We start from the raw sequence: 26,084 nt of genomic DNA on the forward strand, positions 1-26,084 counted from the left end.
GCATGGGGACCCGATTTTGCCTCTCAACTCTTAGGTTAAGAATCACTGACCCAGAACGAATATCAGAACTTGCAACAGTGCAACACATTTAATGAGTCCGTAGAACCCTTGGAGCTGGATAAAACCATTATACAATGCTTGGATGGGGGGGGGGGGGGGGCAAGCGTTATATTCACAGGCACTTTTATAGAAGTCATTACAATTATGATGATCATCTCTTAGCCGGCATCCCCCTGAGAATAAACTCATGCATATTTGTAACTGAATCTGCCGCAGGGTAGCACGGAGAAGCCCTGATAATGAGTTTTACCTGGGAAAGCGAATGGCACAAATCCAGCAGCCAATTCCCATAGGTTCCCTAAAGCGGAGCCTTTACAGAAACACAGGTCTTTGTCTGTCAGGTGGGGGCAGCTGTTTAAACATGACCTCTAGCTTTCTATCCTCACTCTCTCGGCAGTAAAGGGCACAGTCCAAGCACCGGGAATCTCTGAACTTGACGGCTGGATGAGACAATCCTTATTAGACACATTCCTTGCCTGACCAGCTGACCCACAGAATCCTTTTGTGGTTTCGCTTTTTGTATATAATGATAGTTTTACAAATATTCAATAAATATACCTCAAAGGAAAGTCATCTGTGCGGCAGAGGGGCCAATGCACGATCCTGTATGAATTTTTTTTGGTGCCAACCGCATTGCCCAAAAGGTGGCTGTTACTGTAGCCTAGCCAACACTTGACACTGGCTGACCAGACAGGAACCCCACATATTGCAAAAGAGATCCATTACAATTATATGGCCCGATCACCCAAATGAGCTAATCTGACAAATTAATTTATGGGTTTAATTAACGGACTCTAGGATCCAAAGTGGCTGCAGTGTTACCCTCTGTGGCACATCAGTCAGTGCAAAGAAACAGGTTTCCCAAGAGACCAGAAGGGCTTGGCATTCTAGCCCAGGAGCAGTGACCCCTCATTAAAAGCTGGTGATTGATTCTCTTGCTCTGGATCTGACAAGCCTATGATTTTCTTATTAGTCTAGTGCAATATGGAATCATTGTGTAATCACTGTTCAATTGGGATGCCTACGGCCTGCTAGAGAACCTAATATTGAGGGCTCCATCTCACAACCACAGACCTATGGTGGAATTTAGAAAGCACTAATGGAAATTGTTCTTGGATGGGGACCACTATGGCCCACCAGCAGATCCTCTAATATTTAAGAGCAAGCCAGTCCAACCCAGCTCCAAGGAAGGCAACCAACGGCCATGCTAGTCTGAGAACCCATTAGATATTTCTGCTGACTCTCTATATTAGCCCCAAGATATTGGCTGTTGCATAGATCCTACACAGCCAATCACTTCTTAGCTCTCAGGACACCAAATGAATAAGTATGCTTATGAAAGTCCCATGGGAATTAATAGAATGTGGGGACATTTTCATGTATTAAGGCTAATGTTCCACGGGGAGATTCAGTCGCTGCGATTTTAAAAAGCGAGTTCCAGCGACAAGTCGTTCATTTTGACATAGAGAAGAATATATATCGCCAGTACCTAAACCGACGTTACTACTTCAAAACGCTTACCACTCCGAATTGCTATGAAACCCTTTTCCTAGCGATTTTACAAAGAAAGCATTGTCATTCAAACCTATTGGAATCGCTGAAAGTAAAACCCACTGAGCGGGAAGTCGCTGCGATTTCCCCATTGCACTGAATGTCATTTCTAATTGTGGGCGGGGAATATGCCACTTGGATTTGTGGGAAATAGAATCACTCCGTTGTGGAAATATCTAGTAATGGCTTGTTAGGAAAAGACGAGCAACTTTTTTAAAAATCGCAGCAACTAAATCTCCCCGTGGGACATTAGCCTAAGTTCACATTTTGATAAATCTTAGCTTCATTAAATTACAAGTGTTGGTATTGGCACACTAGAGGGGTAGGCTGCCATACTGACGACTATGTAATAGATTTTCACAGAGCTGTAACTGGGAACACTCGGGCTCAGCGAGCACACCAGAAATGCATTAGCAAATATCTGAAAGGACCCACCCCGGCCCACCAATAGAAAATGAGTAATGACTGCATGTTTGTAACAGCCGCATTCTATGTGCCTTTCCAAAGGTGAAAATTTCCGACTCACTATATGGCGAGCGAGAAATCTAGTCCAGCGCTGGGTCTCACCCCTAGATGCCTGGTCTGGCTCAATGGCTCAAACGGTTTATTTCTGGATACAATTGTCCCAGCACCCTGACTGTGTCGGTGTAATGTGGGAATAAGATAGCAGGACAAAAGCTGGGCATCCCTGAGTTCTACCTACACATCCCACACCCACCTAAATATACTGTGGCCACTTTGTTTCCAAAAATAAATGCAAGCGAATACAGAACCCACTTTAATGAGGGAGGCCCCCACAGAAATATATTTATAGGTGGTTATTATGTAGCTCTGAGACTTGTAGTTGAACATACGGGAAGCTATATGTTTGATATCTTTGCTTTACATTTACACACTGAATAACATTCCTATTGGGTTTATTTCATTTTTAAATAATTTTATGAAGACTGGACTGGAAGTATGGAGATCCAAATTACAGAAGGATCCCTTATCCCAAATACCTCTGGTCCTGAGCATTCTGGATAACAAGTCCCATGGCTCTCTCTCAATATATATATATATATCTATATATATAGCTAGAAGGTTTTCAAAAGGTGCCCCGGTGCCAGGTACAAGGACTAATAGGTATGCACACTATATGATGTATGGTAGCCTAATGGGCACAATTCTGAGCTGCAGAAAAATACTAGATTATCACAATAAACTATAACCCCCCCCCGCTGCCCAAACTAATACTACTCTGACCTCCCCCCTTCCTTTTCCTCCGTACTCTTAAGGTGGCCATACACGCACCGATATTATCGTACAAAACCTCGTTTCGTACGATAATCGGTGCGTGTATGGCATGTCAGCGAGCCGACCGATATCGCAGGATGCTGCTGAAATCGGTCGGCTCGCCGATCGGCCAAGTTAGAAAATTTTGATCGGGCGCCATAGAAGGCGCCTGACCAAAATTCTCCCTTCAGAGCTGAATCGGCAGAAGGAGGTAGAAATCCTATTGTTTCTACCTCCTTACCTGCCGATTCAGCCCTGAATGGTGTGTGGCGGATCTGACGATGTTTCGTGCGACCGACGGTCGTACGAAACATCGTGAGATCGCCACGTGTATGGCCAGCTTTACTTACCTGTATACTAAAAGACCTTGGTTCAATTCCCCTCCTACTAACTTCTTACTATCTCTTTAATTAACAGAGAAAAGAGCCTCATAAAACTGCAAGGTGCACAGTTTGACTCCTCTTCAACAATCCTAAATCCTTTCATGGTTGGGCTCCCTCCCCCCCAGGCACCATCTCTCTTTCTCTCCCTAATGTTCTACCCTCTTTTTATCAGTCTTTCAGTTCAACATCCCCCTCCCAAAGACATATGGTAGGAGCTCAGATCTCTCAGGAAAGAGTGCAAGAGGGTAGTGTGATTGGGCACGGGGGAGTAGCAGGGAGTGAGTGATAGTGTGGTACAGCATAGCACATGTATTATCAGCTCGGGCTCTAACAACAACAATGTATCTAACAGAGTTTCATATTAACTGTAATAATTACACAGATACATGATCCTACACAACTGCCATGTTCTCTGTAACCAAATAAAGGCACAAGGCTGGAGGGAACTCTACGTATAACTCACATATTATAAGTATGTACCCCCAACTGTAAAATATAAGGATATTACAAGTCCCTGAGGGGTTCTGTGACCATATAAAGGCACAAGGCTGCAGGCTGAGTTATACAGGGAACTCTGAGTATCACTCATGTATTATAAGGGATAATGTACCCCCTACTGTAAATGATAAGGATATTAGCAGTCACTGAGGGGTTCTGTGCCCATATAAAGGCACAAGGCTGCAGGCTGAGTTATACAGGGAACTCTGAGTATCACTCATGTATTATAAGGGATAATGTACCCCCTACTGTAAATGATAAGGATATTAGAAGTCACGGAGGGGTTCTGTGCCCATATAAAGGCACAAGGCTGCAGGCTGAGTTATACAGGGAACTCTGAGTATCACTCATGTATTATAAGGGATAATGTACCCCCTACTGTAAATGATAAGGATATTAGCAGTCACTGAGGGGTTCTGTGCCCATATAAAGGCACAAGGCTGCAGGCTGAGTTATACAGGGAACTCTGAGTATCACTCATGTATTATAAGGGATAATGTACCCCCTACTGTAAATGATAAGGATATTAGCAGTCACTGAGGGGTTCTGTGACCATATAAAGGCACAAGGCTGCAGGCTGAGTTATACAGGGAACTCTGAGTATCACTCATGTATTATAAGGGATAATGTACCCCCTACTGTAAATGATAAGGATATTAGCAGTCACTGAGGGGTTCTGTGCCCATATAAAGGCACAAGGCTGCAGGCTGAGTTATACAGGGAACTCTGAGTATCACTCATGTATTATAAGGGATAATGTACCCCCTACTGTAAATGATAAGGATATTAGCAGTCACTGAGGGGTTCTGTGCCCATATAAAGGCACAAGGCTGCAGGCTGAGTTATACAGGGAACTCTGAGTATCACTCATGTATTATAAGGGATAATGTACCCCCTACTGTAAATGATAAGTTGCCTCTACTACTATCTATGGGAATTGCTTAGTAACACCAGTACTGCCCATATTCTTGAAGCACAAGCCTGAAGGCACTTTTGAACACATTTCCAAGCAAGAACAGTGTGAGGGTGTCAGTAGGCAAGTCCCCTGGATATGTTGGATAGGGGGGGACATAATAGGCTGCTGGTGCCTGGTCTAACCAACCCCCAATAGGCAGCTCAGAGAGTCCCCAACCACTAACAAGAGTGAGTGGGAAAATGTACCGGTCACACACGAGCGCACAGACAGACAATGGGTCAAGGATCTGCAGTCAAAGGTGGATCAAGCTCCAGGCTAAATGAGAGCTTTGTCAGCACTGACTGGAAAGGTTTAAATTGAAAGGAATTAATGAGTATTGTTTTTAGTTCCTGCCCCTTTAACAGAGACTGCCTGTTTTTGCTCTGTACAAGCCTTTTTCCTAAAAAAACAAAAAACAAAAATAGTTGGCGTTGATGTTATTTTTGCCCAGCCTGAATTAGCATATACGTCAAATGAACGATTTAGCTGAGGGGGTTTGCAGCATGGCATCATTATGACAGATATTACATAATGGAATTAAAGGGCCGGTACACGTCCGCGCTGGCTTTCCCACAGTACCTTGTATTATACATAACAAAAGGCCTCTGTGGCCGCACTGAGTTTATCCAGCCGTCACCAAGGCAAAGCCGGGGAGTTAACTGCATTCAGAAGCGTTTAATCATTAGACCCTACAAGGCCACGGGGGCAAAGCAGTGGCATATTTAGCCGGGGCAGGCTGGTGGCGGCCAGATGTTAAAGTTTACATGAAGCCTGCACAGACCTGAGATTCTGCACTCAATACCCCAACTGTAAATTCCTGCAATTTAAAAATCATGCCTGTAACTGCTGGAGATTTGGTTTCTGGTAGCCACCTGGCCAGTACCAGCCAAGGTGACCCGTCCCTATTCCATTTTATCCTCCTGCCCCTCTATCAACCCACCCTACCCACCAAATTCCTGCCTCATCCGCCCCTTACGTACCATCACCCAGCCCCTTAATATCAATATCCCACTCTCTTACTGTCCCATGTCCTCCCCTATTTTTAAAAATGTGCGAGGGTAGTGGGACGAAAAACTATGGTCCATCCATAACACACTAAACATTGCTATAAAGGTAAACTTTCCCTTTAAATTTGTGTTGAGCTAATATAGCACCTTGGCTTCCACCTCAGATGAAATGTCCCAAATTGTGACATAATAGTCCCTTCTGGTATTTCCCCAGACTATTGCTCATAAGTGCCAGTGGGATCCTTGCACCCCTCCGGTGGCCATCCAATCACTGTGAGCATGTCGAGGTGTCACTTATCTGAGAGCCACGCCCATTAATACATAAATCTGTAGCCCTCCAGCTACATATCGACAGCTCTTCTGCAGGAGGGCTACACAATACATACTCACTAATACAGGGTATAGGCCCAGTCCCACTGGTCTTTGCCCGCGTTGCAACATCTGATGGCAACATCGCCGGGTACAGCTGGTAGGAGAGGGTTTCATGGCATCTGTTAGACAGCCCAGGGCAGAGCAAGTCAGGCATTTCACACTAACTGTATTTCCCCAGGCAGTGGAAGGCATTTTACAGTGCCCATGTGGCACAAATATTGACATGACAGCGGCATTCATGCGTGAAATGTGACATGCCTGGAGAGCAGCGCATTCGCAGGCACAGCCTTCCCTGCACAAGGGCAACTATCCGCTTCCCGCGTGGAGAAGGCTAGCGACAGCTGAGCGTGACCAAACTGCCAATATGTCTGGCACCCAAGCAAGAGACTAAGAAGCCCAAGCCGAGCAGCACACAATCACGCTGGCGCGCAGTATCCTGTGGCTCCCTAAATGATTTAGTCACAGCCAGGGGTGGATATGAGTTTGCTTCAGGCTTGAAAACATGGTGTAGTGTTATTAAATCAGAGCGTGATTTTCTCTTTGATTTTTCACACAAAGCAGCAGCCCTGCCCTGCTTTATGGCTGAGATTCTACCTATCATTATAATAGCATCAGGCCACAGGGGTCAGAGATTCAGAGATCAGAAAACCACTGTTTACTTTTCTTATTCCATCCCCTTATGCATATTCATCACGTTGCGCCCAGAATAAATTACCCCTTTTGCCATTGGTGCCGATGGCCCAGAGTACTAATGGCCGCCTGAAATCTACAGAGGGTCATTTCTGACCATTTATGCACCCCAGAACACTTTCCTTTTTGCGGTGTACTCCATTTAAAATCGTAATGGCTTTCACAAGCACACATAATAAATTATTACAGCGACCAAGGAATTCATTATCAGACAGTCGCTGCATGGCACACAGTGGCTATGGGGCCAGGGCACTGCAGTACATTTTTGGTGGATCATAGCTGGTTGCTATGGGCAATTTACTGGGCAATTTACTTGCTTTTGTATGTATGCAAATCCTATGGATCATTTCAGACCAGCCCTGTTAGTATGATTGTCCTATGGATCACTTCATTCATATGGATCACTGCATTCGATTGGTCTCCGTAGTCAGGCTGCATCCTGGATCTCTTCCTACCTCTCTAACCGGTCATTCACTGTCTCCTACGCTAACAAAACCTCATCTCCAGTCCCTCTTAATGTGGGGGTACCCCAAGGCTCTGTACTTGGGCCGTTGCTGTTCTCCCTTTACACGCTGTCTTTGGGAGACCTTATCCGTTCATTTGGCTTCAAATACCATCTATATGCTGATGATACCCAAATTTACTTTTCGACCCCTTCATTAACAGTTGAAACTGAGACTCAAATCTCTAACTGCCTCCTGGCTATCTCCAATTGGATGAACCAACGCCACCTCAAACTCAACCTAACAAAAACTGAACTAATGATCTTTCCGCCTAAACCTGGTCCTACTCCCCCCTTTTCTATCTCTATTGAAGGCACCCTCATCAACCCTGTCAATTCCATGCGTTGTTTGGGGGTGATCTTTGACTCCAGTCTCTCCTTCTCTGACCATACTAACACCACTGTCAAAACCTGTCACTTTTTCTTACGCAATATTGCCAAAATTCGTCCCTTTCTTTCTACTGTAACAGCTAGGCTGCTCATGCATGCCCTCATCCTATCCTGACTTGACTATTGTAACCTGCTGCTAACTGGCCTCCCTAATTCCCATCTTTCCCCCCTACAGTCTATATTAAACACTGCTGCCAGAATTCTCCTCCTCTCATCCAGGAGAGTTCAGGCCCCTCCCCTGCTAAAGGCCTTATCATGGCTTCCTGTTAAACAAAGAATAGTTTACAAACTCCTTCTCTTAATCTTCAAAGCCCTCCATTCCTCTGCTCCTCACTACATCTCTTCCCTGGTGTCTCCGCACGTTCCTGGCCGTCTCCTTCGTTCCTCGCAGAGCAACCGTTTGGTTGCGCCCCCCACTACTACTGCTGTTTCCCGCCTTAAATCCTTCTGCCTGGCTGCCCCTTACATTGGGAATGCCCCCCCTGATGTCCTCCGGAGAGAATCCTCCCTCAGTCTTTTTAAAACTAAACTTAAAGACTACCTTATGGAGCACTCGCCCAGCACCTGATCTGGAAACTGGCACTTATACTGTAATGTCACCCACTGTGACCTATAGCACTTATATTTGCCTATTTGTGTCTGTTAGTTACCCTCCCATATAGATTGTAAGCTCTACGGGGCAGGGACCTCCTTCATCTTGTGTTTCTGACTCTTATTGCAACTGTACCTTGTATTTATTTGTATTTATTGCTGTACTTTGTATTTATCCATTATCTTTAACCCCCCCTGTCTGTATTAATGAATTCTACTGTACAGCGCTGCGTACATAAGTAGCGCTTTATAAATAAAGATATACATACATACATACATACCAGCCCCGTTCTATGGATCAGTTATGCCCAATCTGGTTGGCATAGATGCAGCTATTAATCCATATACATACCTCCCAGGAAAGTACAATACCCAAAACACAGAGATAGGCTTCTCGGCTCTGTAAAGGCGGCTATACACACTACAAGGAATTCTTTACCCTATCTGGCGATTCAGCATTAACATTTCAATGTTCGGTTACCTACAAAGGCTCCTGTTAAAAATATTCAGTCCTGCCCGACTGACAAGGTGACGGGTATCCAAGGCTTTTTACCGATATCAATCACCTCATCTCCCACCATACGCACACTGGATATCATTTAGTGGGTTTTATTTTCTACCTTTTTCCTGTGGACCTGCTGCTATAGGAACACATTTGTATAGCAATAAGGCAGGAACCCTTGTTCTGTAGGTGCCCAAGGTATAACTAGCGGTAGGTAAGTAGGTAGAGGCACCAGCTCTATGGAGAAAGTCCTTGGTGCTTTGCCCTGAATGCCAAACCAACAGGCCACGGGCACCTGTTCTGCTGTGTTTCAGGTTCATCGCAGCCAGGAATGTGACCTCCACACTAGTGAGGAGTCCTGGAAATACTTTGGATTCTTAGAAAGGAAATGGAAACCACCAGCCTGCGCTGTGACAGAAGGGCCCAGCCGTTGGATGTGATCACCATGCAGCTTGCAGAGGCCAAACAGGGCCACATGTGCAGCTCGCAGCTTGTACCAGGGGGCTCTGGGGGTCTAAACTCCATCTGTGCAACCAAACAACCCCTTGTAGTCCACAGCAGTATGGGTGCTGAGGGGCCACACCAGTCCATCACTTCTGTATCTGTATGAGTAACAGTCAAGTGCTTCCCACATAAGAGGCAGGCAGAAGGTGTAAAAAAGCAGCTACAGATATGTTATCCAGAATCCAGTCTGTTATCCAGAATGCTTGCAACCTGTAGAGCAAACCCTGCCTACCATAGCTACCTGTCCTTCTCAAACGTACATTGAACTACATCTCCCAGCAGTGCCATGGAGGATGGAAGGGCATCATCTCAAAGGCACTGATAAATAAAGCTGAACTGAGGAGAACAGGGAAATTGGTGCCGAGTTGCAGGGTAAGGAGAATCTGCCCATAGGTATGTTACTGCCCCAAAAACAGAAAAACCCTTTAGCAAGATGCACTCTAAGTATGAATTATATGAAATATAGAGCCAGGTCCAGCCTTGGGCTAACTGGACCTATTGGGCCATGCACCAGCGGGAATAAGCACATAAAGCTGTCCAGGGCACCCTCAACAACCATTGCCTGATAATGTTGCTATGTGTCCAGGGACATTAAACACAAAGTAGGCACCGCATTCATACAGCTACCCCAGGGTACTCACGGTGTATAGTGTGCTTGAGGGGCTAATAATTACTGTCTCACACTGTATATAGTGTGTCAGTGCTCAATGCTTAGGGGCCACACTGTGCCATGAAATGTTGGGGGCTAATGGAACAAGAGAAAGGGAGGTGAAAAGAGTTATAGGGTTATAACATCAGTCTCAGAGCGAGAGACAGGGCTTATTTTCCCACCCAGCCCTTGAACCCTGTGCCAACTGCCAACACCTTGTTTAGGGGGCCCCTGCCAAAATAGTCCTAATTAGGCCCCGCAGTTTATAAGTCCGGCCCTTTATAGAGCACACGCGTATATGCTTTGAGTATTGATTATACTGTATAAAGTGAAAACGCATCCCCGCCATGTTTCAGCCCACTAGGGATCTTCACCTGAGTTTGCCCAGATTATCGCTATGGGCATTCAAGGGCAGCACTAGCTGGTAGTTTGATGCACTCAGTTCTGAGCCAATAGCGCCATGCATCAGTTGGCTGCCTATGGCTGGAAGGCTGGCATTACCCAGTCGTAGACGGGAAAAGTGATGTCAGAATGCTGTAAAGACAATGGATGAGCAATCTACAAAGGAATGCGAGGGCCAATTCAGACAACACTTGAGCCCATAAGAGATACAGACCTGTTGTAACCTTCAAACAAGCACACTCACATGAGACACAGGGGCAATAAAGCCCAAAGCAAACAGCTGTATTTAACCTCCTGTGTTGGCTCAGAGGCCAATAACTAATAAACAGTTGCATCTATATGAGTGTTCTAACTTGCCCCAGCCATCCCAGGGGCTAGGGGCACTAATCAACAGAGCTTCTCCTGTGCTGATGGGGTCCTTTAAGGCTCAACACTAATATCAACACAAACAGTGGGTGCTGGACGGCCCTATGGGGTGGTCTTTGTCTTGTGCAGAGGTTCCCAAACCACGGGAAGCAATGGAAAGGGGGTCCCAGACTGAAGGCCACTTAGGGAATGAGGTTTGTTGTGAATGCTTTTTGCCCTGAGTAACAACGATTCTTACCATTACCAAGCTTCTGTACAAGATAATGTGGGCCCTAAACACATGTTTGAAGGGGAGCTTTGAACCAAAAACAAAAACCCACATGTCAAGACTTGCTGTTCCCAAATACAAGGGCTGGCAGAGGATGCTGGGAGGTGCAGGTCACACCACCAATTATTCGACAGTAAGGACGGCAGGGTTCACTGGGCACTGGGTATGGAGAATTGCCACTGCCTATGACAAGATTACGCTGGTGTTGGCTCTCCTGAGAGTCCCATATGCAGCCCTCCTGCAGTCTCTCAGGTCCGTCCCCCATGGAACTGGCTGAGATAAGGCATGCAGGCAGCAGCAGCTGTTACTGTGAGGCTGAATAGATGATAAGCAACTCCAGCACCATCCCCCCCCCCCCCCCCCCCCCCAGCTCCACAGCCCATTCACAGCCCCGGAACAATAGGAACAAAAGAGGATGCCAAGCTTTCTTTTACCCCTTTTTATTTTGCCCACGATGAAGCATTTCTTTTAGTGCAGAGAGTTCAACTAACGCTGCTCAATAGGGGCCGGCAAGCACCACCCCGGGCCCCGCAAGAACCAGGCAGGGGTTAATTCTACCTGCTACCCATATCTCTTGCATGAGTCCAGGAAAAATGTCCTAGTGTCCTGACCGACCCCCTGCTGAGCCGATGATTTATGGCACAGCACTAAACAAGCTGGCCGACTCCTCCTCCCCACAGCACTAAATAACCAAATCCTAAAGTTTAGACCCAAATCCTCATTATCCCCCCCCCCCCCTTACTTTCCTTGTCAGCCATTGCCCCAGGAATGCAGATGGCTTGGGAAACAGCAGGAGCTGAGGACAATGAGGAAAGGTGGCCTTCAAGTTGTGAAAGAGTCAATTGCACTTGAAAGAGATGAGGAGCAAATACACCTCTAGGAGGGGGCTTAGGAACTCCACCCAAAAACTGCCTTCCCCTTTAAATTTCAGGGTTACCATCCACTCCCCATTCTCACTGCAGATTCCACTGCAGCCCCCACGTACATACTAAAGGCACCCCCTCTTGTCTCCTAACAACATAAAGGCACCCCCTCTTGGCTCCTAACAACAGAAAGGCACCCCCTCTTGGCTCCTAACAACAGAAAGGCACCCCCTCTTGGCTCCTAACAACAGAAAGGCACCCCCTCTTGGCTCCTAACAACAGAAAGGCACCCTGGGCTTCCAGGAATTTAACCTTTTCACTGACAGAGACAATTTTTTTTTCAGTAGACAAATTTGCCCTAGTGGCTTCTGCTTTATCCATAAGAACGAGCCAATTCCCTGGGAACTGCAGTTTGGCAACATCTGGGCGGCTGCAGGTTGCCCATCCCTGCACTAGAAATGCCACTTGCAGTTCAGCGGAAACAGGGAAGGTGTTGCTTTAGAATGGCAGGGAAGGTGCAGCGACTGCCAGGCTCCAGCCCTACATTTGCCTGTGAACGTGCCGATTCCAGAGCCGAGGGCGAGCGCATAACTCATTCTCATCTCATTAAATGGATGGATCTGCTCGGCGTTATTGCTGCCGCCTGTGAATTGTTACCGTGACCTTCAAATGCCAATACTCCCTCGCCTGCTTCTCTATTGTCTGTAACAATACTTCTGCTACCAAGAGCTGACAATCTAAACAGAAGCCTAACAGAGGAATAAATCCATCTTATTAGAATTTCATTTTAGAGACAAAAACTTTTGTTTCTCTTAACCACCAGAGTAGATTTTAACTGCCATTTTTACTCGCCATCTAACTGAAATTAGCAGCTTGTTGCTAGGCCCCAAGGCCATAGCAACCAGACAGCTGTTAGAATTTCAGTGCAAAAAGAGTTATTTAATATAAAGTTAGAGTCGCACTAACTACTTAATGATAAAAGTTAAGCTTAAACTTTAAATATTTATTAATTAACCCCATCAGGTCACAGCTAGGGGTGTATGGTCCTTTGTTATAAACACACAAGGCAATTCAGTTTTTTCTCCCAAGACTTAAAAAAAGGTGCTACAGCGGATAGGGGGCCAATAGACTGATTTTAGAGGGCCACAAACTGTTACAGTGTTTACTGACAGTCCCATCCTTCAACTGAGACAAAAGGGACTCGTTCCTCCCCAAGAGCTAAACTGGCTCTGGCAGAGAGTCAATAGGATGAGTAAATGCCAGTCTATGGGGAAGGCAACATCCTCTATCATCGGAATGAGCAGCGATGAGTTAACTTGGTTTTATCGATCCCACAAGGATCACCCAAGGGCAGCCATGCAATCCACAATGCAAGTGAATGCGAGGCTGGCGTCCCTTCTATGTGCTGCTATCAAAATAAAGTGACTGCTACAGCTGGAATGTCCCTGCAACTGTTGGCTCCCTGAGTTATGGCAGCAGTTCCCAGCAGGGGTCGGGGAATTGGGGATCTAGTGAGAGATAAAGCATTGGTATCTATGGCCAGCAATGGGGGTCAGCCAGCGAGTTCAGCAGAGACATGCCTGGATGGGGGCAGACAGGGAGCGAGCAAGGCAGGGGCCACAGTTAATGCAGGAAAGCAGCACCCCCCTACATACAAATATGACTTCAATTTATTGCACCTTTAGCCTTCAGAATGCATCAATAACCAAAGCAGGTTGTAGTTCAGCGACAGCAGCAGGTGACACCCCATTTTTGCTCACAAACTATTGAACCAAATGCACCCACACACTGAGGCACTTACTGTGAGCACGGCGGGCAAGTAGCTGGGCTAGTGTGGCACCTAGTGCAGGCTATGCCCAGCTAGTGTGGCACCTAGTGCAGGCTATGCCCAGCTAATGTGGCACCTAGTGCAGGCTATGCCCAGCTAATGTGGCACCTAGTGCAGGCTATGCCCAGCTAATGTGGCACCTAGTGCAGGCTATGCCCAGCTAATGTGGCACCTAGTGCAGGCTATGCCCAGCTAATGTGGCACCTAGTGCAGGCTATGCCCAGCTAATGGCATTCCAGCCCCTTCCCCATCACAAAGCATTTCCCACTGCCTTTTGTCTGCCACCCTGAGCCACAGCAGAAACACAATATTGATCTGTTTTTCCCCAAACAACAAAAAAATCCCATCTCTGCTGAGGAAGGAAGAGCTCTGTGCCCAGAAGGGGGCTCACTCCCCCCAGTACAGCTGCCCCCCCCCCCCCCAGAATAGCACCCTTACTGTGCCAGGGGGCAGCACAGAAGCACCAGGCTAAAGTTACCCTGTTAGTTAAACATCGCACACATTAACCCCTTCCACCCCGATCCCTTACACTACACGTGTTTAGCTCCATACACTGCCATACTCCCCACACTCACTCCCCTGTACCCAACACAACTGAACCCCCAACATATTTACATACATTATCCCCCCCAAAACTATTAACCCCTTGTTTACATTTCCCTCTCAACCCTGCAGCACCCCAGCAACAGCGCAAATACACTTTATTAGCCCGAATTCCCCTCAGCCCCCCATACATTTGCACTTTTTACCCCCCCCGATCTTTACCCAGTTAATGAGCCGGGCACAAGGTAGGTGGCAGCACCTCAGTGCCAGTCTGCACCCAGCAACGAGTCCCGGCACCGGAGTGCCCTTACCTTCTGCAAAATGATCCGGTCCCTCTAACTGAATGGATCCATCCTCAGTACAGAAGCGCAGTAATCCACAGGGGTGCCCCCACACACAGGCACTATGGCAGCTCTGCCTACCGATCCATCCCTGGGCAGTGCCCTCTCACAGTCTCTTGCGCCCTGCCCAAGGGGGTGTCCCGTAGTCCCTTGCAGTGTATCGGGCAGTGTGTGTGGCACTCTGCTGGCTCAGGCTCTCCCGCCCTGCATGCCGCTTCCCTGTGCCCCCAGCCCCTCACTCACACCCTCCTGCCCCGCTCTGTGGGAGCGCAGTGTGCCAATGTGACCATCACTGGGCGCCCCGTCCGCCTCGCCTGCGCCTCTCTCCCCTACACATTTCAATCTGCCTCCAAGCCACTCTCCCGGATTCAATGGAACAAGCCCCGCCCCCAGCCCCGCCCAGAGCCCATTAAATCCTAAGTGATAGAACCCCGCGCTGCTAGAGGACACGCCTCTCACTTACATAACCACGCCCCTGATTGCACTAAAATATAGTAGCGCAGTGGGACAGGTACGTAACGCAATGTGGGAAATGGTGCTTCACTATGAACTTTAATTCATCTCGGTAAGACCCCCGTTCACTTATGTTTATAAAATTCTAGGGATAACCTTGCTTTACGGCAACAACAGCATTATTTGTATAACTGTAATACAATATAGTGGGTTATATAATCAGTTTGGTGATTCATGGGAATAATATGTGTGTAATCTTGTTGACAGGGCAATTCTTGTGGTAAAGGGATACCCTGACTATATTGCTAAAGGGGGACCAACATGGCCACAAAAAGGCACCCAAACTGTGCTTAGTTGTACTTATATATATATAATGTAATAATATAATGTAATAGTACAAACAGCTACAGATTTAGGGGGATGGCCCATGGGAGACCTATGTAGAAAATAAACCCCCCCCCCCCATGAACCCTTGCACTTTGGCAAAACCAAAGGTGGATTGTGCAATTGCCGCCATTAGAAAATTTGGAGCCCCATACGAGTTATTTATATGGGCAGGGGGGCATAAACCCCTAATGCCCAGGGCCTATTAAACCCTCCGCCCGCTAAGTGATAGAACCCAGCGCTGCTAGAGGACACGCCTACATTTACGTTACCACGCCCTCTTATTGCACTAAAAGATAGTAGCGCAGTGCGAGCATAAACAGGAGCACGGAGTATTAACATTTTGGCCACGTCCCTTGTGTGTGCAATATAAACAGTAGATTACTCTGTAATAAGCAGTTCATATAAAGAGCTCTATTAATTAATGTGCTAATTAACAGCCAGTTCATACGGGTCAGTGGAGTTTAAACCCTACGCTCCTACCTGTCCCTGCTCTGCGCTGTCATTGCTTACTGATTATTGATGAAGTAATGTAATAATAAGTCAGTCTTTAAATTGAGGGGTCAGTTGCGTTTATAAGTAAGCTGCATATGTTTCTTTGAAAATAACGCAAGTTTTTGCATATGTTTCATACGTTGTGTAAGCGTAGGGGCCCAATGGTGTTGCTGTGGGGCCCAATAACCAGTCATTCCCCTGCTGGAAAGTTCATGTTGGAGACGATCAAATAATTCAGTAAATAGCTCCCAATATAAACAGCTAATGTTACTCTCTAATAAGCAGTTCATTTAAATAGTTAAAATGAATACTAATGTGCTAATAAGTCAGTCAGTTTATTGGGAGCAGTGGAATTAATTCATTGTTGGTCAGGGGAGTTTGCCCCCTTGCTGCTCCTATCAAGCTCCTCTGTTTGCGCAATTTGCCCGGGGCCCTTCTAAATCAGAATTCTCTGGGCCTGGCCTTTTATTTGTGCTGGAGGTGCAGTCAGGAGCCCAGTGTAATACTTTATCGGTGTTGGACTGGGCCAGTGGGGCATCGGGAAAAAACCTGGTGGGCCCAGCTCCCACCCATCATTGACCACAAATGCCGCCTTTCCCCCTCACAATGTAGCCGCAAGGACACTAGTGGGGGGGCAGTGAGCCCCTGACACCCCAGTCTGTATACTATGGTTTGCACTTTTGCCCCTGCCACCATACAGCAGAATTGCTGCAGAGATCTGTTCAGAGATATACATTCTCCCCATGAATAAAGCTCTGCCTGTGTTTGGCTGCACTGTATTCATAAGGGGTGAGGGGCCTCCCGTCCTCTGCCCACATCATGACCACTGGCCCTGCCGAAATTTGCACCCTGACCCCCCTTCTCCCAGCCTGCCATCAACCTAGGAAATGCGCCAAATTCCATCACCAAGAACGCAGCGTCTCCGGCAGACCTTATGGCAGGGCAGGCCTGGGTGCAGTCCTGGTGGCTGTGCCAGTGAATCTGAAAAATCAGTTTTATTATACAGCAGAATTAGTTTATTCTGGATTTAATAATTGATAGTTTGTAAGATTGATAACAGATAGATAGATAGAAGGGTGAAGAGATAGAAAAACAAGTTTAAAAACAACAATTGGAAATAAATCTGTTTTTTGTTGCGGGAGTCCTGTTTCTATTAGTCAGTTCTGCTGTGCGCTACCATCTTTTATCTGTCGCCTCAATAAAGTCTATTGTCGTCAGTAGAGCCTTAGACAATACATTATAATAAGTAATGAATATTCATGAGCCCCCCCCCCAGCGCCCTACCGGGAAATCTACACGTATTTACCAAGAAAACGATCATGATTTCTAGAAAGGGTACCAAAACATGAATATTAAATGTTAATGATTTTCATTTTGTAGTGTAACTAGGCTTTTGAGAGGAAGATGGTGGATAGACTGATAGATAGATAGATAGATAGATAGATGATAAATGGATGGGGAGATTAAATGGTAGATAAAGGATAGATAATAATAGCTAGAGAATTTATAGATTAGATCGATAAAAGATTGATGATAGACAGTTAAAAAAGATAGAGAGACTGATAGATAGATAAAATAGATAAATAATAGATACATTGACACATCAAGATAGATGATAAATGGATGGAGAGATTAAATGATAATTAATGGATAGATAATAGATGATAAATAGATAATTAATGATAGCTAGAGAGTCAATAGATTAGATAATAGATAAATAATATATTGATGATAGACAGATAAAAAGATAGCTAATAGATAGACACATATGTAGAGAGACATAGGCACATAGAGATAGAAAGATAGATAGATATAGATAGATGATAGATAGATATAGATAGATAGATAGATGATAGATAGACTTACAATCTATGACATGCTTAATGGTGGTGGATAATTCTAACAGTGCAGTCAGGGTATTGGCTTTGCCCTGACACTGTGCCCAATGGAAGCATAGAGCTGTATATTAAATACAGGCTGCAGGAAGGAGAGGAATTGCCCAAGCCTCACTGAATAGCAATAATATTTCAAGCTGATAACATCCATGGGATATGAGCTTTATTAAAACTGATATGGCATGGTCTATAGAATTCTATATTTGGACATTCACTGCTGTCACTATACACCCCAAAGTTCCTCTACTATAGGGGATACCTATGCTGCCATACTAGGGGTTATTTCTTTTTCACTGGGGCCACCCCAAGGGCCCTGCTGGCTTAGTAGTATAGGACCCCATGATTAGTGATGGTGGCTTAGTAAAGGTAAATACCCATTCTGGCATAGTTCTCTGGTATCACTCCCTACAGGCTCGGTGAAACCCAAGAGTATCTCTCTGCTATGGGGAGAGCCACTTACCTCTCTGATCAGCTTGTTCCCCATTTGCCTCCATTTAAATCAGAACTAACCCTTAGATTATTAGGCCATGCCTCCTTCTGTTCTTATGAAACAGGTAAAAAGGCACAAAGTTTGCCCAGGTGCAGTAATTCATAGCAACCAATCAGCAGGTAGCATTTACTAGTCACCTGTGTAGAAGCAAACGTCATATTGGTTACTATGGGTTACAGCACCTGGGCAAAATTTGTGTCTGTTTGCTACATTTGGGGGAAAGGCATATAGAAGGCAAGCCAACCAGAGATGCAGAACGTTTTTTTTTGCTTTTATATTAATATACTGTGTATATATATATATATATATATATATATATATATATATATATATATAGCCAGAAATGCCTTCATATGGTGCTGCAAAAGGAAATTATAGCCCTTAATACAAGCCAGAATGCTAATGACACTAGTGGAGGAATGGTGATGATGTGGGTTAGTTTGGGGGCTAGCATTTGGCCTAGTTTGGGGGCTAGCATATGAGCTAATTTGGGGGCTAGCAAATGGGCTAGTTTGGGGGCTAGCACATGGGCTAGCATATGGACTAGCAAATGGGCTAGTTTGGGGGTTAGCATATGGGCTAGTTTGGGGGCTAGCATATGAGCTAGTTTGGGGGCTAGCAAATGGGTTAGTTTGGGGGCTAGCATATGGGCTAGCAAATGGGCTAGTTTGGGGGTTAGCATATGGGCTAGTTTGGGGGCTAGCATATGAGCTAGTTTTGGGGCTAGCATATGAGCTAGTTTGGGAGCTAGCATATGTGTTAATTTGGGGGCTAGCGTATGGGCTAGTTTGGGGGCTAGCATATGGGCTAGTTTGGGGGCTAGCATATGGGCTAGTTTGGGGGCTAGCATATGGGCTAGTTTGGGGGCTAGCATATGGGCTAGTTTGGGGGCTAGCATATGGGCTAGTTTGGGGGCTAGCATATGAGCTAGTTTGGGGGCTAGCATATGGGCTAGTATTTCTGGCAGGCTGGGGACTAAGATTGCTTTTGCATGTGAATCTCAGAGGTGGGAGATGAGCGAGCGGCGCAATAAAACCAGAGCTCCCTGCGATGCAATAAAACAGTATAGGCAGTGATAATGTGGAATATCATGGGCAATGTGTATATCACGTCTGGGCTGGGGACAATGCTGTGAGCTGTAAGAACCCCCCTTTTATTTGTGGCCATAAAGATGAAATAAAAATCAAGCCCGGCTCTTGCATTATTTATGGATTTAACATTTGCCTTGTTATCAAATTGCCATTGATTTCTCTGGCCTGACCGCAGGACTTTCACTCTTCCATTCATAGCAGCTTCACCAGCCACAAACTGTTAACACCAAGACTGTATAATAAACCACAAGGATGCTGGGAATTGTAGTTCAGTGACTGGAATCCTTTACTCGATCCTTCAGCTCAAATTACACAACTTGAATGTTATTTTAAAGGGACACTAATCTTTTTTTCTCATTTTATTTTTCCAGTGGAAATATGTACAATATGGAGTTGTGTTGGACACTGTGTACTTCTTGCTTGTGATTCCCTTGCGCTTCTCTGTGTGCCCACCCAAGCAAATACTGTGGCTCACTCATGGCTGTAGCTCAAGCAAGGAGTTGGCCCAGAGCCTTCCATGATGCTGCTGGTGATATCAAAGTTGCCTACCCCGTACCTACTGCCCCACAGCTCTCTTGCACCTGTATTGGCATAATACTGGGGACAATGGAACTAGTGACACAATAGTGTCATAATTCATCACAACATACACTCTATCCAATGGGAACCCACAATATTCAGTTTTTCCCTGTCCCTCTTTGCTACGCTGACTGCCACTATGGTAAAGCTCATCCCCGTTCCCCAGACTTTGTAGCCATACATCCCAACATTTTCCAGTCTCAGAAAACCTGATTTTAAGGGCCCCTTGTATACTCCTCAACTCCTAGTCTGGGCTGACTTACATATGCTTGATAAAGGAATTATTTTGGCCCGAAATGTTGCACCTCAGCAATAAAGATTTCTAAGGGCTGGTCCCGTTTGTAGCTCTGAGTGCCAGGGCTTTTTTACTATTTGTAATTTTTGGGAGGGTGCCGATCCCTCCAGCATTGTGCAACGAGCTTTTCAGTTTTGGAGAGCTAGGGTGTGTGAGGAAGGTCTCCAGTTTGTGTGACTTACATACACACCTCTCCCACCAGCTGGTGATGCCTTGGATGGCTTAATAGCACAGGTTTTGACTCCTTGGCAGTGGCAGTACGAAAAGTATAGATTAAATTGTATTGGTGACAGCCTGCGGGAATAAAAGCACTGAAGTAATTGAATTGCTGACCTCCCAGGTTTTTCCTGGTACCCCAGTGGGTCAGCTGATTTTATTTATCTCCCAGTAATGGGGAAATTAGGCCATGTCCTGAGCCACCCAGACCATGGCCAGCCATGCTCCTACAAACCAGGGTCAGAACTAGGGGTAGGCAGAAGGGACGGGTGCAAAGCTGGGGGGGACACTAGACACATATACCTGCCTGACTACCCCAAACCCCAGCCCTTCTGAGGCTGCGAGCATCAGCACAGTGCAAACAATTTAACAATGGCAGTCGGAAAAGTGCAAGCAACTTGAATTGGTGTCAGCCTGCTGCCTGTGGGAATGGAAGCATTAATATTATTATTATTATTATTAACATTTATTTATAAAGCGCTAACATATTCCGCAGCGCTGTACAATAAGTGGGTTTCATACATTGGACATACAGAGTAACATATAAAGCAATCAATAACTGATACAAGAGGTGAAGAGAGCCCTGCCCAAAAGAGCTTACACTCTACAAGCACTCAAGCCAATGGACAGGTGCCCATCAAGCTTTTTCCTGGTACCACAATGGGCCAGTTGGCTTTGTTTCCCATGCTCTGAGCCACCCTGACCATGCAGAGCCACAATCCTGATCCACCCAAAGCTCCACCTACGTACAATCAAGCATCATGCCTGTCCTGCAAAAACAGGTCTATTGGGAGGTAGGTGGCCTTCTTGCAAGAGACTGTATAAACAATCTATATAACTGAACAATGGAAGAAAACCATCAGTCTAGCTCTTGCTTTAACTGTATATGCCCCTGGTCAGTAAACACTGTAAGATCCTGGGAAGGGAACTCAAGCAGCCACCGACCCCAGGTAGGTCCCAGGGGGTCGCAGAAAACCCCTGTGTGCCTTTAGACAAATAAGGACAAATACGTCCTTGCAGTGATTTAACCCTTTGAGTGCTTGCTGCGTTCAGTGCAAACTTCACTGCAGCTCACATAGGTAATATATATGCTATTTGCCTTTAGTTGCTCCTGCTAGGTTGTAAAGGAATAAGACCCCTAAAACTAGAAGGAAGTAGACGGAATTACTGGATATTACTGTATACACATCTTCAGGATTAAATAAAAAGCATAGAGGTGTTTTACTAGTAACTCCCCTTTAGGGTAACGGGGGGGGGGGATGTGATTTACCATAAAATGCCCCAATGCTTTTTACCCTTTCCTTGTCCTTTAAGCATGGGCACGTCCAATATAACACAGATCTAGTTAGTACATCTCATGGGCTGGGATAACACATGAAAGGGATGTTACAGTCCACGTTTCATTGATAAATTCAATTTCCCACACTCTCTCCTTCCTTTAATTCCGTGCCTGCAAGACATGGGGAGTCAGCAAACATTGAGGCATCTTGCCGACGGCCCGTGAATGCTAAGCAGGTATGCCTAGTTTTTAAGGTCAACTGTGGTTTGCCTGTCGACTGACACCTCCATTGTGAGACCTCATTAAAATGCAACCCCCTTCTTTTCCTGTAGCATGTTTCCCTAGAAATGTTAGCCGGACAAGTCAACATGCAAAACGCAGGCAAACAAAAGCCGGCTTTCTACACTCTCGCTCCCAGAACAAGGGAAGGGGGAAAACATTATTTTTCTCGCTCAGCAGTACCCGCCTCGTACTGACAGGGGGGCTACCAAGGTCACATACTTGGCAACATAGTAAAATTTGGCATAATTAGCCCAAAACTTAGGCCCAAAAATTAGCCCAAAAATTAGGCCCAAACCCAGAAAAAAAAGACATTTGATTATTTTTATATTATAGCTGTTTTTGGCCATTTTATTAAGTTATTTTTTGTAGAGTTGTGGAATGTTAGTGCCTGGGTGGGACAGAAAGGGGGTGTGCGAAGAACAATCAAGCACCCGAAGGGATGCAAATAGGACAACAAAAGCTGTGAAAAGGACAAAAGACGTATATTGTATGGCAACTTTTGGATGTTTTTAGTTTATACATCAGGATCCTGCAGCCCCCAGCTAATGTTTCCTCTAAAGGTGGCCATACACGGTAAGATTTGCTTGTTTGGCGAGGTTGCAAAACACCCTTGGGTGGGCAATATCATGCTAATGCAGTTCTTTGGCCCTAAGCTGGCCATACACGCACCGATAATATTGTATGAAACCTCGTTTCGTACGATATTCAGTGCGTGTATGGCAAGTCGGCGAGTTGACCGATATCGCAGGAAGCTGCTAATATCGGTCGACTCGCCGATCGGCCAGGTTAAAAGATTTTGATCGGGCGCCATAGAAGGCGCCTGAGCAAAATCTGCCTTCAGGGCTGAATCGGCAGAAGGAGGTAGAAATCCTATTGGTTGTACTTCCAAATCTGCCGTTTCAGCCCTGAACATAAGTGGCGGACTGAACGATCTTCAGTCACATGTGTGGCCACCTCTAGGCACTACAATAAAGGGGATAGGAAGAGTCAGAACGAGGACTTCATCAATGAGCCACTGTGGTCCCTGATCCGACTAAAAAATCAAACTTGCCCTTTTGACTGCCCATTTTCAGCCAGATATCAGTCAGTTAGGGCTATTGTGGGTTCCCATACATGGGCATATGTAGATTGTAAGCTCTTTTGGGCAGGGATCTCTTCACCTCTTGTATCGGTTATTGATTGTTTTATATGTTACTCTGTATGTCCAATGTATGAAACCCACTTATTGTACAGCGCTGTGGAATATTTTGGCGCTTTATAAATAAATGTTAATAATAATAATATAAGCTGCTGAATCAGTATAAAGGACTCAAATTGGCAGCTTAAGTCTGCCCCTAAGAAAATGAAACGTGCAATTTATCAGATTGTTCCCTGCCTAAAAGCACAATGTTTAATTCCTGCATAAAGTTCAGTGGTGCAATCTGTATTTCCATAGACATGCCCCTGTAGCAGCTTTTCCACTCACTCCCTAGGAAATCACTGAGCGTTCAGCAGGATCCCTGCACTTATCTGTTATCCCAAATCAACAGTTACACAAGGTCGGTCCTTGATCTCTGATCAATGTCACACAAGGCATGTGCTGTAATCATTTTAATCATGTTCCTATTTATAGGTTTAGGCTGGTTAATCTGATGCCCCTACTAACCAGCCAAGACCCATCCTTGAGCCAGTCTCTTTGTTGTGGTGCTTGCTGCTGTCTGCACCCAATGTGGAGTTTAACATAGATTTTAGGGACAATGTGATCATTAAAAATCATTATTTGTGCCGTAATCCTATGTGACTGCAGGAACAGAATGTTCTTCTTATTGATCATTAGAATTTTGTAAGAACCAGACCCAAATGTTCTCATTATAAGACAAAATTCATCTCTAGTATTCTGTGACACTCATGTTCCGGGGCTGGCTCACTAGGGTTTCAGTGTGCTTTAGAGTTGCTTCTTTGGTTAAAACCAACCTGTAGCCAATTAGAATCTTCATAAGGAAGAGGCAGCCCGTAGTCGGTCAGAGCATTGTGTGGAATGAATGATCCATCTGTTGGAAGTCGGAATATTAGAACATTCATAGTGCTAGATAAACCTTTATCCTATCAGAGTATTGGGCCAAAGGCCCATTTGCCACTGGCCAAACATTGGCTTTGACTTCCGCAGAGTATTACTAATTGCCTCAGAAGCAGCAGTTGGCCCCAGAGGTCAGGGCCCCCATTAGTGGGATCCAGAGGGTACCGCAATTAGGGTCCCGTGAGGGCTCGAGAGATGTAAAAGTACATAATGAACCATGGCCAAATTAAAATGGTGGAGTGGCCCCATGCTACTTGTTGGCAAGTTGAATGCATTCACTATGGGGAAAAAAATGGTCTTAACACACATAACTACTTAACCCATTCTGCTCCCAACCTTGATACACCTTAACCCCCCCACAAGCCCCGCTAACTTAGTAGTGTGAGGCACCATGACTCCTGATGCCAGGCTCTTAATTGCAAATATAAAATCGCAAATATAAAAAAAAATAATATCAGGCAGGGTCAGACTGGGGGATGCAGGGCCCACCAGGGGTTCTGCCTTGGGGGCCCCTGCACCCCCAATGGCCCCTGCCGCAGCCTTTCAAACCCCCTCCGCAGGCCCCCCCACCTGTTCGACCCCCTCTCCCGAGCACTCCTAAATTACACTTATGGTCAGTGCGTCGGGGAGAGGGAGACCTGCAGCTTGGTATAGTGCCCTGGGGGATTGGGTCTGGGCCGCCGGGGCCCATAATGGTGGGGGCCTACTGGGTTTTTTCCAGTCCGACCCTTATTTCAGGTAACACCCAATTCAAAGCAGACCACACACACTTTTTTATAAGCCACAACCCATTTAATTATTGTCTTAATTACTGTCTTGCCTAATTAAAGACAGATGTTGGGGTATATAATTACTGGATCATGAGAAGAACTGATACCTTACATATCTCACTGGGGTGCAGGAGGCATATAGGGTTGTTTTACATTTGGGAGTATGACATTTGGTTAATATTTTTTATATTTTAATTTATACACTGATTGGCCATAGAAATAGCTAATCCTCAGTCAGTCAGTCAACCAATGCCCCCACCCCCAGAATGGCATCACCTAAAGAACTGAACTGTTACAATCCGACCTTACGTCTGATAACCCTGAGAAGAAGATATCCATGGAATCGATCACTGGCACAACAATGGACATGTTATGGACACATACTCAACAAACACACTGAACAGTAAATGGCCTTGTGTAATAGCGTTATTGCACCCTTTATTCAGTAATATCCCAAGTTAAACATTTTTAGCTGATAGACAATCTTAAACTATCTGATTAGAAGTGTGTCCAATTATTCTCTAGAGCTCTGGGACTTTGAGGAACAACCCTCTGGTCATCACACAATCGTTCAGGGTAAGAACCCACGGAGCGATTACACGGTAAGATCCGCTCGCTTGGTGAGATCGCCAAGTGAGCGGATCTTCCCCCGATATCCCCACCTACGGGTGGGCGATATCGGGGATCTTGAAGTTGAAAAAAAAAATAATCCGATCGTTTGGCCCTGGGGCCAAACGACCGGATTATGTAGGCGGGACTGGGGCAGTCGGTTCAGGGACCGCATCAACGAGCCGATGCGGCCCCCGATCCGACTGAATCTTTTAACCTGGCCGATCGATATCTGGCTAATTTCAGGCCAGTGGGTCGTGGGTTCTTAATCATAGCAGGGTTTTCTTATATAAATCTTATTCCAATAGTGATTTTAAGGACTGTCCCTGTCCCAGTTGATCTGTCACTTAACTTATTATAATTTTACTTGGTAACTGTTGCATTTTTCATAGGAAAGTCCTAATATAGGGGATAGGGCATTATGTCAGGATAGGACTAGCCCACTTGGGCACTAGGAAAAACCCGTCACTTAGTCTATTCAACAGATAATGATTTCATTTACTCATCCATATTAGTTCTTTCCATCTTCAGGGAGAATATTTTGTCAGAAATAAATGTTGGCCAGCCTCTGTAAGTCTAATGTAGAAGAGGATCATAATGTTCTGCAGCTGAAATAACCTTGCATGAAATGGGCAGTTTCGCTGTGTATC

General features: G+C 45.6%; 1 protein-coding gene and 1 long non-coding RNA gene across 3 annotated transcripts in view; one reads left to right on the plus strand and one right to left on the minus strand.

Annotated features, from left to right (window-relative positions):
• Positions 1–14,883, minus strand: part of plxnb1 (plexin B1) — a 112,234-nt gene extending 97,351 nt beyond the window's left edge. For both annotated transcript variants that reach the window (XM_012961699.3, XM_031901190.1), the window contains exon 1: positions 14,511–14,883. The gene's annotated coding sequence lies outside the window, so the exon portion shown is untranslated. The remainder of the gene's footprint in view (positions 1–14,510) is intronic.
• A 161-nt stretch (positions 14,884–15,044) lies between these two features.
• Positions 15,045–20,271, plus strand: LOC116410278. The gene is made up of 2 exons (XR_004222233.1): positions 15,045–15,105; positions 19,720–20,271. It is a non-coding gene; the product is annotated as an uncharacterized LOC116410278 (long non-coding RNA).
• The last annotated feature ends 5,813 nt before the right edge of the window (positions 20,272–26,084 follow it).

Source organism: Xenopus tropicalis, chromosome 4, assembly GCF_000004195.4.
Source record: "Xenopus tropicalis strain Nigerian chromosome 4, UCB_Xtro_10.0, whole genome shotgun sequence".
NCBI classification, from domain to species: Eukaryota; Metazoa; Chordata; class Amphibia; order Anura; family Pipidae; genus Xenopus; species Xenopus tropicalis.